The following is a 13,473-nucleotide window of genomic DNA, read 5'->3' on the forward strand; positions in this document are numbered from 1 at the left end:
TGTATGGACTTAATTACGGAGATCGTGTTGAATTAAGCTGGAATAGGTTGACTATTGTTTCGATAATGCAAACTACATTAAGACCTTATTTTTCCGCAAAATGATAAGTCCTTGTTAGTAAAATCAATGGAGAGAACTTCCGGCGGTCTGACTGGACCTGTACGGGCAGTCTAACCGGGCTTAGAAACCATGACGTGGAGCAGGAAACCACCGAGTTGTGCGAATGGAAGTCCATTGCATTAGTTAACACTCTCTTAATAAATTAAATATTATGAAAATAATAATTTAGAAAAAGTGGTATAAACAATGAAATCAAAGAAACATTTTTGAGAAAACATTTATTTTTAAAGATATCCACAACAATAATTCGATATATAACTAGCTGAATGGAAGGTGTGCTGAGCGGCTCAATAGTCAATTCTCAGTTGTACCGGAACGCTTTAAACTTTCGAAGAAACTTCGTATGTATTTTAACTTGTCCACAGGGCGTTGAACAGATTGGGAAGATCGCGAAGAAAAAACATCACATCATACATGGAAGGTCGATGGCTTTTGAAAAATTTGTTCGGTGATGACTTGACGTTTTCTTAGTTCGCACCCTTTATATTGAACGGAAACTAGCAGGATATGTAGAACAACGAAGAAAGAAGATTAAGGCTCTGTGTTTAGCTATCGGTGAAAGCGGAGAGATATTCATTTCTGCCCCTATTTGATCATGGCTTTTAGATACCGCCTGTTTCTTATATTCGTGACGGTGGAGATCGTTGTGCTTATTGTCCGAAGCACAGCATCAGATTTTCGGTCAGGTTCATCAGGTGAGTACAATATGAGTCGCCCTTCACACCTTATATATATACTATATATTAGACGGTTCTGTAAAATCGTCACAGTTTTTTTTTTTTTACTCTGCGCTCTCCAGGGATAGCCGGATAGAACTATCTGAGATGAAATCATCTCGGACGGGTTTTGTTCAAGGATATTAAACTTTTGAGTAAGTACTCTGCAGTGTTTTCTTAATAATCGTGTAAAAACAAAAACCATCTTGAGTACTCTCTATCTCTCTCTCTCTCTCTGTCGTAAAACAACTTACTTTAGAGTTAAACTTTGTGTTAATAGATTGATTTTTATCTTCTTACCTACATCCGGTGCATAAATATCTTTTTTTTTATCTCTTCACTATCTCCGTATTCTAGCTTGTATTTTGCTTTAAATTTAGAACCGGGTATTGATGGTGCCGGATAACGTATTACACATAATGTATCCTATCTAATATTATTTACTTAATTTATATCTCTAATACATACTAATATTAAATATAGAGAGACAATTATAGTGTTAAAAAATAGATACATTAATGAAAAAATTATACAATATTGTATCTAAGGTCGTAATATAATGATTAACCAATCTTTTATCAAATATGGATGTACAATATATTTTCATATATGTTTCATAATATGAGACATACGGCCAGATACAAGTTTTTCGGTATCCAAACTATATTTTTTTATGCGTCTAGATTTGAAATTGGATAGTATCGGTTATCCTGTTTTCTCTCCTATATTCTTACCGCAAGCCTCAAGTCGAGTGGGTGGTCAGGAAATACCTGTTCCATTATCACTCATAATTTAGAGGGAACACATATATTTGTAGGCTTATATGGCATGATGCCTTCCGCGTTTTGATAGGGAATTCTAATCGATTAATCGTACGTAATTTTTTTTAAAAAAAGTAAAGATAAAATGATTCTTATTTAATCTCTTAGCACTATTACTATTTGTAAGTACTTAATCCCATTCCAAGCATGCTATATATTACAGATCAGTGGGAGGTTGGCAGAGGGAGTTCCTGTTTTCAATAATGTATATTTTTCACTGTTTTCAAACAAACATCAGAAGTTATATAAAATTAGAAAGACATATAGAATAGAAGCACCGAAGAACTGTACTGACCTTTCAAAATAAGACTTCATGTAATTTTAGGTCATTTCCTTTAGTTCTTTTCCTTTTTTTTTTCTTCAAATGGGAGGATTTTATTTTCAGTTATAGTTTTTTGGCAAGGATTTTAAGTTATTTTTATTTTATTTTGGCAGTCATGTTTAGACGCATTATCTTAAATCTGTGGTAATGTCTTTTCTCTTTATACTAGTGAATTAAGTCGCACCTTGGTGCGACTATGACCATTCTAATATGAATGGTATGTGAAAAGAATATTAATGATATTATACATTAGATTTGAAATCACTGTTTATTGTCCCAACTCATAGATACTTATTTCACTTCTAAAGATATTTCTTTTCCGTATTTATGTTTGATTTTAATTGTTGTCATATAATATTTTTGTCTAATAGGAATCATAAGCTCAGGTGGTGTTTCAGCTGAACCTAGAGCTTGCTTTCGTGCAACTATAATCTTCCTACCTATTAAGTGTTGTTAAACTAGATTAATACCCTGCCGTGTTGCTGCGGAAAATTAAGTTGCATAATATGTACAAATAAGATGTAATTTGATTATCAAAACTAAAACAATTTGATACAATTTTGAGCCTAAAAATAATTAAGATTGTATGTTTTTAAGAGAGAAGAAAGAAGAAACAATTTGGACCATAGATCTACAATCCAAATGTTATAAATAATTTGGGTGATATGGCTTAAAGAGAGAAGAGAGAAATATCATTAACTATACTTAGTGGGGATTAACTATATAAGTATATATATAAGTATATATAGGATAACAATTAACAATAAATACCCATCTTTCGGCTAAAACAAAATGGTGAGCGCATCGTATAGGCTTAGGATTTATATTCATCTTCTCCATGCCGTTTCCTCCTTCCGATTCCCCAGACCCTTAGCACCTTTATTGTTGCCACTTGAGCCGCCGCCTTGCCACCCTATTCTCTATCTCAATGACATGTAGGTCCACATGTGTCTATGACATATGGGTCCAGTGGCAAAAAGTTAATTGCCACATCTAAATGTGGCAAATGGTTAAATATTCCCTTCTTTGTTGCACAACCCCTTATCTTCCTATTATTTTCTACTTATCCTCCTGCTTTTCACAAATATAATTTTGTTTTACATACTTAAATTAATGTTCAGAGAAAGTATTGGCAAAGAAGTCTAGGTGCAACACAAATATTTTATCTTGATCTGTAATAAACGTGTATTGTCATAAAAATAAATAATTTACTATGATTATGCTAAGCTTGTGATATTATCGTAAGAACCAAAATTATAGAATTTCACTATTCCCTTGGTTCTTGGGTCTATATTTAAGTAAAATTGCACAACATGGTTGTAATTATAATCTTGTAGGCTGTGTTTGAGAAGTTACTTTTGTTCTATATATTGTTTTGAATATTGCTAACTAATTTAAACTTTTATATGTAAAATAACTTTATCCCCTCAATGAACATTATTTGATGGAATAAGTTCATCCAAGGTCCCTTAACTTGTCGACGAATCCGATTTTCATCCTTCAACCAGAAAACCAGATACAACGGATCCCTCAACTGTCAAAACCGGTGCAATATAGGTCTCATGGCGTTTTGGACGGCGGTTTTAGCTTACGTGGCGCCTACGTGGCTAAATTGACCCGGTCTTCATCTGACGTGGCATAGATGTGGCATTGACGTGGCAATTTGATTTGGAAATTAATAAAAAAAGAGTGACCCCACATGTCAGCTACACCAAAAGAATTAATTAAAAAATGGTGGGTCCTACATGGGCCTCACTTGTCATTCACTCCCCTCGTCTTCTTCCGACACGGCCGGCCGGTGGCGGCGGAGCCAGGGATGACCTCGAGGACGAGGACGCCGGGGAGCTGTGCCTGGACGGGGACACCGACGGTGAGTGCCTGGACGTAGACGATGAGGAAGGCGAAGAGGAGGTCGATTTGATTTAGAAATTAATAAAAAAAGAGTGACCCCACATGTCAGCTACACCAAAATAATTAATTAAAAAATGGTGGGTCCTACATGGACCCCACTTATCATTCACTCCCCTCATCTTCTTCCTCTCTCCCTATCTCCCCTCTCCTCTCTCCAGGCGCCGGCGGTTCGGCGACACGGCCGGCCGGCGGCGGCGGAGCCAGGGATGACCTCGAGGACGAGGATGCCAGGGAGCTGCGCCTGGACGGGGACGCTGACGGTAAGTGCCTGGACGTAGACGATGAGGAAGGCGAAGAGGAGGTCTGGACGTAGACGATGAGGAAGGCGAAGAGGAGGTCAGCGTCCCCGTCCAGGCGCAGCTCCCCGGCATCCTCATCCTCGAGGTCATCCCTGGCTCCGCCGCCGCCGGCCGGCCGTGTCGGAAGAAGATGAGGGGAGTGAATGACAAGTGGGGCCCATGTAGGACCCATCATTTTTTAATTAATTCTTTTAGTGTAGCTGACATGTGGGGTCACTCTTTTTTTATTAATTTCCAAATCAAATTGCCACGTCAATGCCACATCTATGCCACGTCAGATGAAGACCAGGTCAATTTAGCCACGTAGGCGCCACGTAAGCTAAAACCGCCGTCCAAAACGCCATGGGACCTATATTGCACCGGTTTTGATAGTTGAGGGACCCGTTGTATCTGGTTTTTTGGTTGAAGGATGAAAATCGGATTCGTCGACAAGTTAAGGGACCTTGGATGAACTTATTACTTATTTGATTGGTCATATGGTCCAAAGGACCATTTGGTCTGTTCGACCAAACCAGCCCATTAGGCCTATTTGAGAGACTAATGTGAGGCAACCACTTCATCAAAGAGTGTTCTCAGCCTTTTCCTACTCCCGTAATTTTGATAAATTGACCCTTTGAAAAAGCTTATTTTGATATTGAGCCGTGTCAAAAACTAATTTTAAAAATAGGCTGTTTTCTCGCGCCATCGTACTTGGCGCTGAGCTACAACGTATTAGCGCCACTTTCTTTGGTGCTGAGATGCGGTCCGACGTGTCACGTAAATCACACGTCATGCGATGTCAGAGCCAAAGAACCTCCATGGTCTAGTTTGTATAAATAGTATGCATGTACGTTCTTACCGTACGGTATGTCTATCCTGGTGGTGAAGGGCTGCCTCTCAAAACTACAGGTCAAGGAATCGAACCCTGTAGCTTCTTATTTTTCTTTTTTTTTCCTTTTAGGATCTACATAATTATGTAGCAAAATAGAGGGTGAAAAAAAACTGAAAGATGTAAATTTATACCAACTATTAAGCTATAAATACCACATACATAATTTTGTTCCTTCCATATTTAAAAATAAAATAAATTTAAAAAACTAAGCTATAAATACTGCATACATAATTTTGTTCCTTCCATATTTAAAAATAAAATAAATTTAAAAAACATCCATATTTAAAAATAAAATGAATTTGAAAAACATGTGAGATTTTTAAATAGAACAGCAAAAGATGCTTGTACTTATATGGGAAAACTTTAGTGACTGAGAATCGAACCCATTACCTCACAGTATTTAGCACCCAGAGTTCTCCACCAAGCTATCTTCTCTTTAAGTGCAAAGGAAGCTTGTAGATAGCTAATATTTGTAAATTGAACAGAGATCAGCGCAAAATACTTTGGCGCTGCCCTCGGATGACGTGTAAAATCCGCGACACCTGTGATGACATCTCAGCGCCAATGATAGTGGCGCCGAAATGTTATATCTCAGCGCCAATCTCTATGGCGCTGAGAAAACAGCCTATTTTTGTAATTCGTTTTTGGCATGATTCAATTTTGAAATAAGTTTTTTAAAAGGGTCAAATTGTCAAAATTACGGTACTCATTGTATATTTTACCCCTTTTAGAAGACGTACTCCTCATTTTGATGGCTAGAATTCTTGTTTGGTATTTTGTCATTTTGTGAATCCAACTGCCATTATTTGATAGATGACATGACTCATTTTGGTTGCTTATTGAGTTTCAATTTTCACTTAGGTAGATGTGTAAATTACTTTCCCAATTTAATTAATATATATAGTCCAGTACTACTAGTAGCCTCTCCTAATGTTTTTCATCAAAAAATATTCTAAAAATTGAATAGTTATTATATTTTTAATCATGCTTACAGCCAATTCTCGATTCATTTTTTATACGGAATTCATAACTTCTGCTTCTATTTATCGCTAGTCATTTTCACCGACATGTAAACGATTCTTGCAGGGTCAAGTCCGATATGCAACGCATGTCCATGCTGCCCATGCAAATGCTGATCATTACCATGTCGTCGTTGTTCTCTTCGTAACCGCATTGATCAAATTCAATTGTTTTGATGTTTTGTATTTCCTCATCAGGTTCTATTTTGTAATATACCAATTCAGAAGCACATACATGTAGTACAATTCAACACATCAATCAATGGCTTACCATCAGCTGATAACAACCAAAACCGTACCCTTTTTTTTCTCTTTTTTTTAAAATTTTTTTAGGCTCTTCAAGTTATCCCTTCTTTCTATAAAGTTAAGGCCAAAAGCTCAAACCTTGTGCTTTCACGTCATCATCAAATTGTGAACCGTTGGATGAATGTATTAGATTGCTTCTCAGACGTTGGATGGAATGCAGTATAGAGCCCAACCCATCAGTCACCGAGTGAGTCTCTTCGCCTCCTCAATGTCAAATATAGCCCACATGAACACATCGGCCTATCTCCACACACATCTACATGTATCCAGTCCGTCAATCCGTATAAAAGAGTTTTATGGCTGAACGCTCCTTCAGTTGATATGTGCTACCTAAATTATCTATAAATTTTTGATAGGGCTGCTAAAAAAAATTCTCCAAGAAATCTATTTGTTTCTTCTATTTCTTCTTGAGATTATATCTCTTATCTAACAAATTGATATTAACCAAGTCCCGCAGCAACGCGCGGGGGCATCCTCTAGTAAGTTTAAGAGTAGGATCTATTTTGATTCTCTAGGTAGTCCCACTAAAAAATGATTTTCCTGTACAGGGACTCATTTAGATTGCAGACGGATCATAATTGGTCGCGTCTGTAAAATCGTCCTCCATTTTTGTGTGCGACTCCTTAAGAGGATCACACGGAAAAATCGATTTTTGCATGCAGATCTATTAAATGGACCGCACGTGAAAATGAGCATATTTTTCACAGGCGGACCTATTAAGAAGTCCGCACGTAAAAATGCCCCTCCCTCTTTTCCCTCTTACCCATTTCAAATTTTCCCCTATTTCTCTCCTCTCCTCTCTATCTCTTTCTCTTCTCTCCTCTCCTCTCCTCCCTCTCGACGGCGACAGCGGCGGTGGGCGTAGGCGATGACGACGGCGCGCGGCGGCCTCCTCCACGCTCTACCGTGCACAGCGGGCCCCTCTAGCGGTGGAGACGCTGGATCTGGCAGGCGGCGGTCAACCCCTGTATGGATTCTGGCTCCCCTCCCCTCCCCTTCCTTCCCTCTCCGCCCAGATCTGGCAGAGGGGAGTGGCGTCACTGGCGGTGTCGCTAAAAATTTTAAATCTAAAATAGGAAATATAGGAGTAAAATTTAGAAATAATAGAAATTCATAATTAAAAAAACAAAGAATGTTGGAAAAAGGAGTCTAAAGTCCATATACAAACATAATTTTAAAATAACAAAAGTTTAGTATTAGAAAATAATTAAGAACTACTCCCTCGGTCCCAAAATGTAAGCATTTTTAGCTATGAATAGCTAAAAATTGATATATTTTGGAACGGAGGTAGTATCACGTATATACAACACAATATGAATATTACACATGGATAGTTTGGTCAAGTTAGTACAAAATTTAAATATGTTGTTATTTTAAGAAATTCTAATAATAAAATAAGAAAATATATATGTTATTATATGAGAGAAAGGATAAGAATACTAGCCGCGTAATTTACGGGGCCCTATACTAATCTATCTATCTATTATATTATTAAAACAGCCTTGAAACGAGGCACCACGTTCGCTGTGGAGGTTAGAAATTCCCACATTAATCGGAGAAAAAGAAAAGAAGAGTTCAAGTAGGAATACAATCTAAAAATAGCTAAAATTCAGAATTAAAAATATGCAACATTAAAATAGGAGTCCATATAGGAACCCAATACGTGATTAATTAAAATTCAGAATAAAAATTAAATAAATTTTGAAATTAGAAAAAGAAAAGGAAGAGTTCGAGTAGGAATATAATTTTAAAATAACTGAAATTTGGAATTGAAAAATAAGGAATATTGAAATAAGAGTCCATACAACAATCCAATACGACATTAGTTAAAGTTTGGAATAAAAATATAAAAAAAATTGAAATTAAATAAAAGAAAAGAAAATAAGAGTTCAAGTAAGAATACAATTTAAAATTAATTTAAATTCGAAATTAAATATAAGCAAAATTGAAATAAGAGCACATATAAGAATCCAATAGTAGATTAATTAAAATTCAGAATAAAAAATAAAATAAAATCCGAAATTAGGAAAATTAAAAAGAGAGTTAAAGTAGGAATACAATTTTAAAACAACTGAAATTAAAAATAAAATATCAAAATATCAAAAGAACACATTACAAAAAATAAAATAAATTCTGAAATTAGAAAAAGAAAAATAATATATCAACTAGGAATACAATTTATAAATAACTAAAATTGTTGATAAAAAATTAAGACTATTGATAGAAAACACCATCTAAAACACATGACGAGATTAATTAAGTAATAAGCCTAGAGAGGAGCAGAGTTGTGGCGGTTGATAATCAAATAGAATCCTAATGACAATTAAAAGGAAGGACGATGGGTAGGTCGTGAAGCAATCGGTCAAGGCGGTTGGCGGGGACTTTTAGAAAGTAAAAAAATAAATCCCAATGATAATCATATTTGATTTTTAAAATCTCAATTACAATAAAAATGAGAGACAGGGGGCAGATCGTATAGGAGTATAATTGCAGAGCAGCCAATGATTGGTGGGTCTTCTAGAAAGTAAAAAATGAATTCTAACGATAGTTATGTTTGATTTTTACAATCCCAATGATAATATATAGTATGCGGCGGACGAGTCATAGAAAAGTATAGTGGCAGCGTTTGACGGGATTTCTAAAAATTATAAAAAACATGAAACCCAACAAGACAATAAACTCTAAAAACTATAAGGTTCAATTTTTAAAGGTTCAGGCTTCCAAAAAATAAAAAAATAAACCCCAATAATAATCATGTTTGATTTTAAAATTTCGATGACAATAAAGAAGGGCGGCAGCGGGCAGGCCATAGAGAAGTACAGTGACAAAGTCGCTAACGTTTTGGCGGAACTTCTAGAAAGTAAAAAAAATGAACCAAAATGATAATTATGTTCGATTTTTAAAATAGCAATGACAATAAAGAGAAGATGCATTGGACGGTTGTAGAGGAGTATAATGGCAGCATTTGACGGGACTTATGGAAATTATAAAAAAGAAGCTCAACTGGACAATAAACTCAAACTATAAGTTTTTGGATCCATTTTTTAAAGGTTCCAAGGAGAATGAATAGAAATAGTGGTAGATCAGCATTTGACGGGACTTATGGAAATTATAAAATAGAAGCCCAACTGGACAATAAACTCAAACTATAAGTTTTAGATCCATTTTTTAAAGGTTCCAAGGAGAATGAATAGAAATAGTGGTAGATCGAGCAAGCTAATAAAGAATAATATGACAGAAGTAAGGGGTAGCAACTATGTGACATTTAAAAACTATAAAATTAGAAACACGAGGATGATTAGGTTTGGTCTTTCAAAATCTTAAGACAACAAGATAACTAGTTAATAAATTTTAAGTAAAATCATATTAAAAAGTATATAATTTTATATGGGTGCTAGCCGCGTAATTACGCGGCTTTGAATGGAGGCACCACGTTTACTGTGGGGGCTAGAAATTCCCACATTAATCGGAAAAAAAGAAAAGGAGAGTCCAAGTAAAAATACAATTTAAAAATAACTGAAATTCAGAATGAAATATAAGCACTATTCAAAGAAGAGTCCATATAAGAACCCAATACGAGATTAATCAAAATTCAGAATAAAAATAAAATAAAATAAAATGAACCAAAACGGTAATTATGTTCGATTTTTAAAATAGCAATGACAATAATGAGAAGATGCATTGGATGGTCGTAGAGAAGTATAATGGCAGCGTCTGACGGGACTTATGGAAATTATAAAAAAGAAGCCCAACTGGACAATAAACTCAAACTATAAGTTTTTATATCCATTTTTTAAAGGTTCCAAGGAGAATGAATAGAAATAGTAGTATATCGAGCAAGCTAATAAATAATAATATGACAGAAGTAAGGGGTAGCAACTATGTGACAATTAAAAACTATAAAATTAGAAACATGAGGATGATTATGTTTGGTCTTTTAAAATCCTAAGACAATGAGATAACTATTTAATAAGTTTTAAGTAAAATCATATTAAATAAATATATAATTTTATATGGGTGCTAGCCGCGCAATTGCGCGGCTTTGAAAGGAGGCACCACGTTTACTAGGGGGCTAGAAATTCCCACATTAATCGGAGAAAAAGAAAAGGAGAGTCCAAGTAGAAATACAATTTAAAAATAACTAAATTTTGGAATTAAATATAAGCATTGTTGAATGAAGAGTCCATATAAGAACACAATACGAGATTAATCAAAATTCGGAATAAAAAAAATAAAATCTGAAATTAGAAAAGGAAAAGAAGAGTCCAAGTAGGAATACAATTTAAAAATAACTGAAATTCGAATTAAAACTAAGGAATGAGACAAGAGTCCATATAAGAACCCAATACGAGATTAATTAAAATTCAGAATAAAAAAATAAAACAATATCCAAAATTTGAAAAAATAAAAGAGAGTTCAAGTAGGAATACAATTTTGAAACAACTGAAATTCAAAAATAAAAAATAAAAATATTGAAAGAACACTGTACGGTATTAATTAAAATTTGAAAAAAAATTTCTGAAATTAGAAAAAGAAAAAAAAGATTTCAATTAGGAATACAATTTGTAAATAACTAAAATTGGTGATAAAAATAAAGACTATTGAAAGAAAAGACCATCTAAAACACATGACGAGATAAATTGAGTAACATGTGTATAAAGGGGTAGAGTGGTGGTGGTTGATATGACATATAAAATTTGTTAATAAACACCAAATAGAATCCTAATAACGATTAAAAGGAAGGACGACAGGCAGGCCGTGAAGCAAACGTGCAAGGCGATTGCTGGGACTTCTAGAAAGTAAAAAAAATAAACCCCATTGATAATCATATTCGATTTTTAAAATCTCAATGACAATAAAAAGGAGAAGGAGCGGGCGGGGTGTATAGGATTATAGTTGAAGAGCTGCCGACGTTGGCGGGACTTCTGGAAAATAAAAAATGAATTCCAACGATAGTTATATTCAATTTTTAGAACCCAATGACAATAAAGAGTAGGCGGCGGATGGGCCGTACAAGAGTATAGTGGCATCGTTTTATGGGACTTCTAAAAATTATAAAAAAAGAAACCCAACAAGAAAATAAACTCTAAAAACTGCAAGGCCTAATTTTTAAAGGTTTAGAACTTCTAAAAGTAAAAAAAAAAACCCAATGATAATTATGTTCGATTTTAAAATCTCAATGACATAATAAGGGATGTAGAATGCGAGCCATAAAGAAGTTGTTGATGAAAAACACGAGGCCTGGGAGATCTGCTTAACTCCAGTGCAGGTCCAAAACTCGCCTTCGGGTATGCTAGCGTGCCAGTTGATTTGATCCTGCAATTAACAAGAAACAAAGGCAAAGAAAACGTGGTTAAATCCATAAACTATAGCCGATCGACTAAGTGCCGATGACATATCATTTATCTTCGAGCCGATGTCATATATGCATCGATCGGCAGTTATAGGTAGATAATAAAGAACTAAATCTACTCGATCGGCTGTAGATATTAACAATATATAATCCTTATGTCGATATATACTTAAATCAAGTGATTGGGATAGATCGGTCGCCATACCGAGACAGTATAAATCACTTAGATTAAAATATATACTAACAACAAGACTATATATGTTCATAGCATAGCCGATCAAATAGATCTAGCACGTATCGGCTAATACTCCGATACAACTCTATATTAAAATATTAAACCAAGCAAAATATACCAAACAAAAGCCTAATATACTTAAATGCAATAAGATCTTGACATAAAGGGCAGATTTAACATGTCGGTAAAGCATATAAAGCAAATATAGTTAAATCAGGTAAGATCGGCTGAAACCCCGATACTACCCTAATCGGCAACCAAGAAGCAGGCTAGATATTGAGATTTTAATCATGACTCATAAGATCAAACAACTGATACAGCTATAAGTATGAAAAGAAGAGCAATATCTAGACAATCAAGCCATTGGAAGTTTCATAGAGTGGTAGATATCATATATAATCTAAACCAACATCGATATCCTAACCTAATCGGCTGCCCTCTATTAGCAGATGTTAGCCAATTGTAGGTTAGATGACGATACAGGGGCGAAGCCAGGATAAATGGTCGACGGGGTCAATACTAATTTAGTGTATGATACATTGTTAGATCTTCTAAAATAATGGGGGGGGTTTCAAGAATCGCTCCATAATACTTTGCTTGCCTATTTATCTCTACTACATAAAAACAGAATTTATCATCCACCCTGAAAGAAAAAAAAAAGGGGGAAAAACCAGACCCAACAGAAAACTAAATAACGGGGAAAGTAATTTCATCCCTCGAGGGGATATCCCTCGTTTCGTTCATCTCATCTAAATAGCTAGATTAATACGAAATATATCACTCCACAAATATGCAAGTTAAAATTTAACTTCTACAAATTGAAACAAAAATAACAAATATAAATGCGAATGTACGATAACTATTTTCAGTTTATTTTTTTTGTTGTAACTTGTAGAAGTCAAATTTGATTTTGCATGTTTGTAGAGTGATATATTTCTTATCAACCTATGTTGTCAATTTTTTTATAACTATTTAGATGACATGCAAACAATGAGGGGATATCCCCTCGAGGGATGAAAATCCATATCCTAAATAATGCTACGAGCAACCATTGGCCCATATGAGATTGTCGCAACGCACGGACATGTCTATAAATTATACTACCTCCGTTTCAGGGTATAAGACTTTCTAGCATTGCCCATATTCATATAGATATTAATGAATCTACATATTATATATAAATTCATTTATATCTATATGAATGTGGTCAATTCTAGAAAGTCTTATAACCTGAAACGGAGGAAGTATTAAAAACCGGACATAATTAATATGTAAACAAAGTAGACATTAAATGCACAAATACTCACTGCTAAGATTACCAAAATGTATATTGGGCCTTTGGGCTGACGTATAATCATTAGCGCTAGCTAATTCCTATTTGTTGCTTGCTAATCTCAAACGTGTCGTTTCAAGTTGCTAATTAATCAGGCTATAACAAATCATGGTTACCAGGGTCTAGTGTTTTTATCGACCGGGGTCATACACGGTAAAATTAAGTGG

At 34.9% G+C, this 13,473-nt stretch overlaps 1 long non-coding RNA gene across 1 annotated transcript; it reads left to right on the plus strand.

Moving 5' to 3' along the window:
• Positions 1 to 645: 645 nt before the first annotated feature.
• LOC107279947 (uncharacterized) lies at positions 646 to 6,372 on the plus strand. The gene is made up of 3 exons (XR_001543026.3): positions 646 to 815; positions 920 to 991; positions 6,147 to 6,372. It is a non-coding gene; the product is annotated as an uncharacterized lncRNA (long non-coding RNA).
• Positions 6,373 to 13,473: the final 7,101 nt, after the last annotated feature.

Source organism: Oryza sativa, chromosome 2, assembly GCF_034140825.1.
Source record: "Oryza sativa Japonica Group chromosome 2, ASM3414082v1".
Lineage (NCBI taxonomy): Eukaryota > Viridiplantae > Streptophyta > Magnoliopsida > Poales > Poaceae > Oryza > Oryza sativa.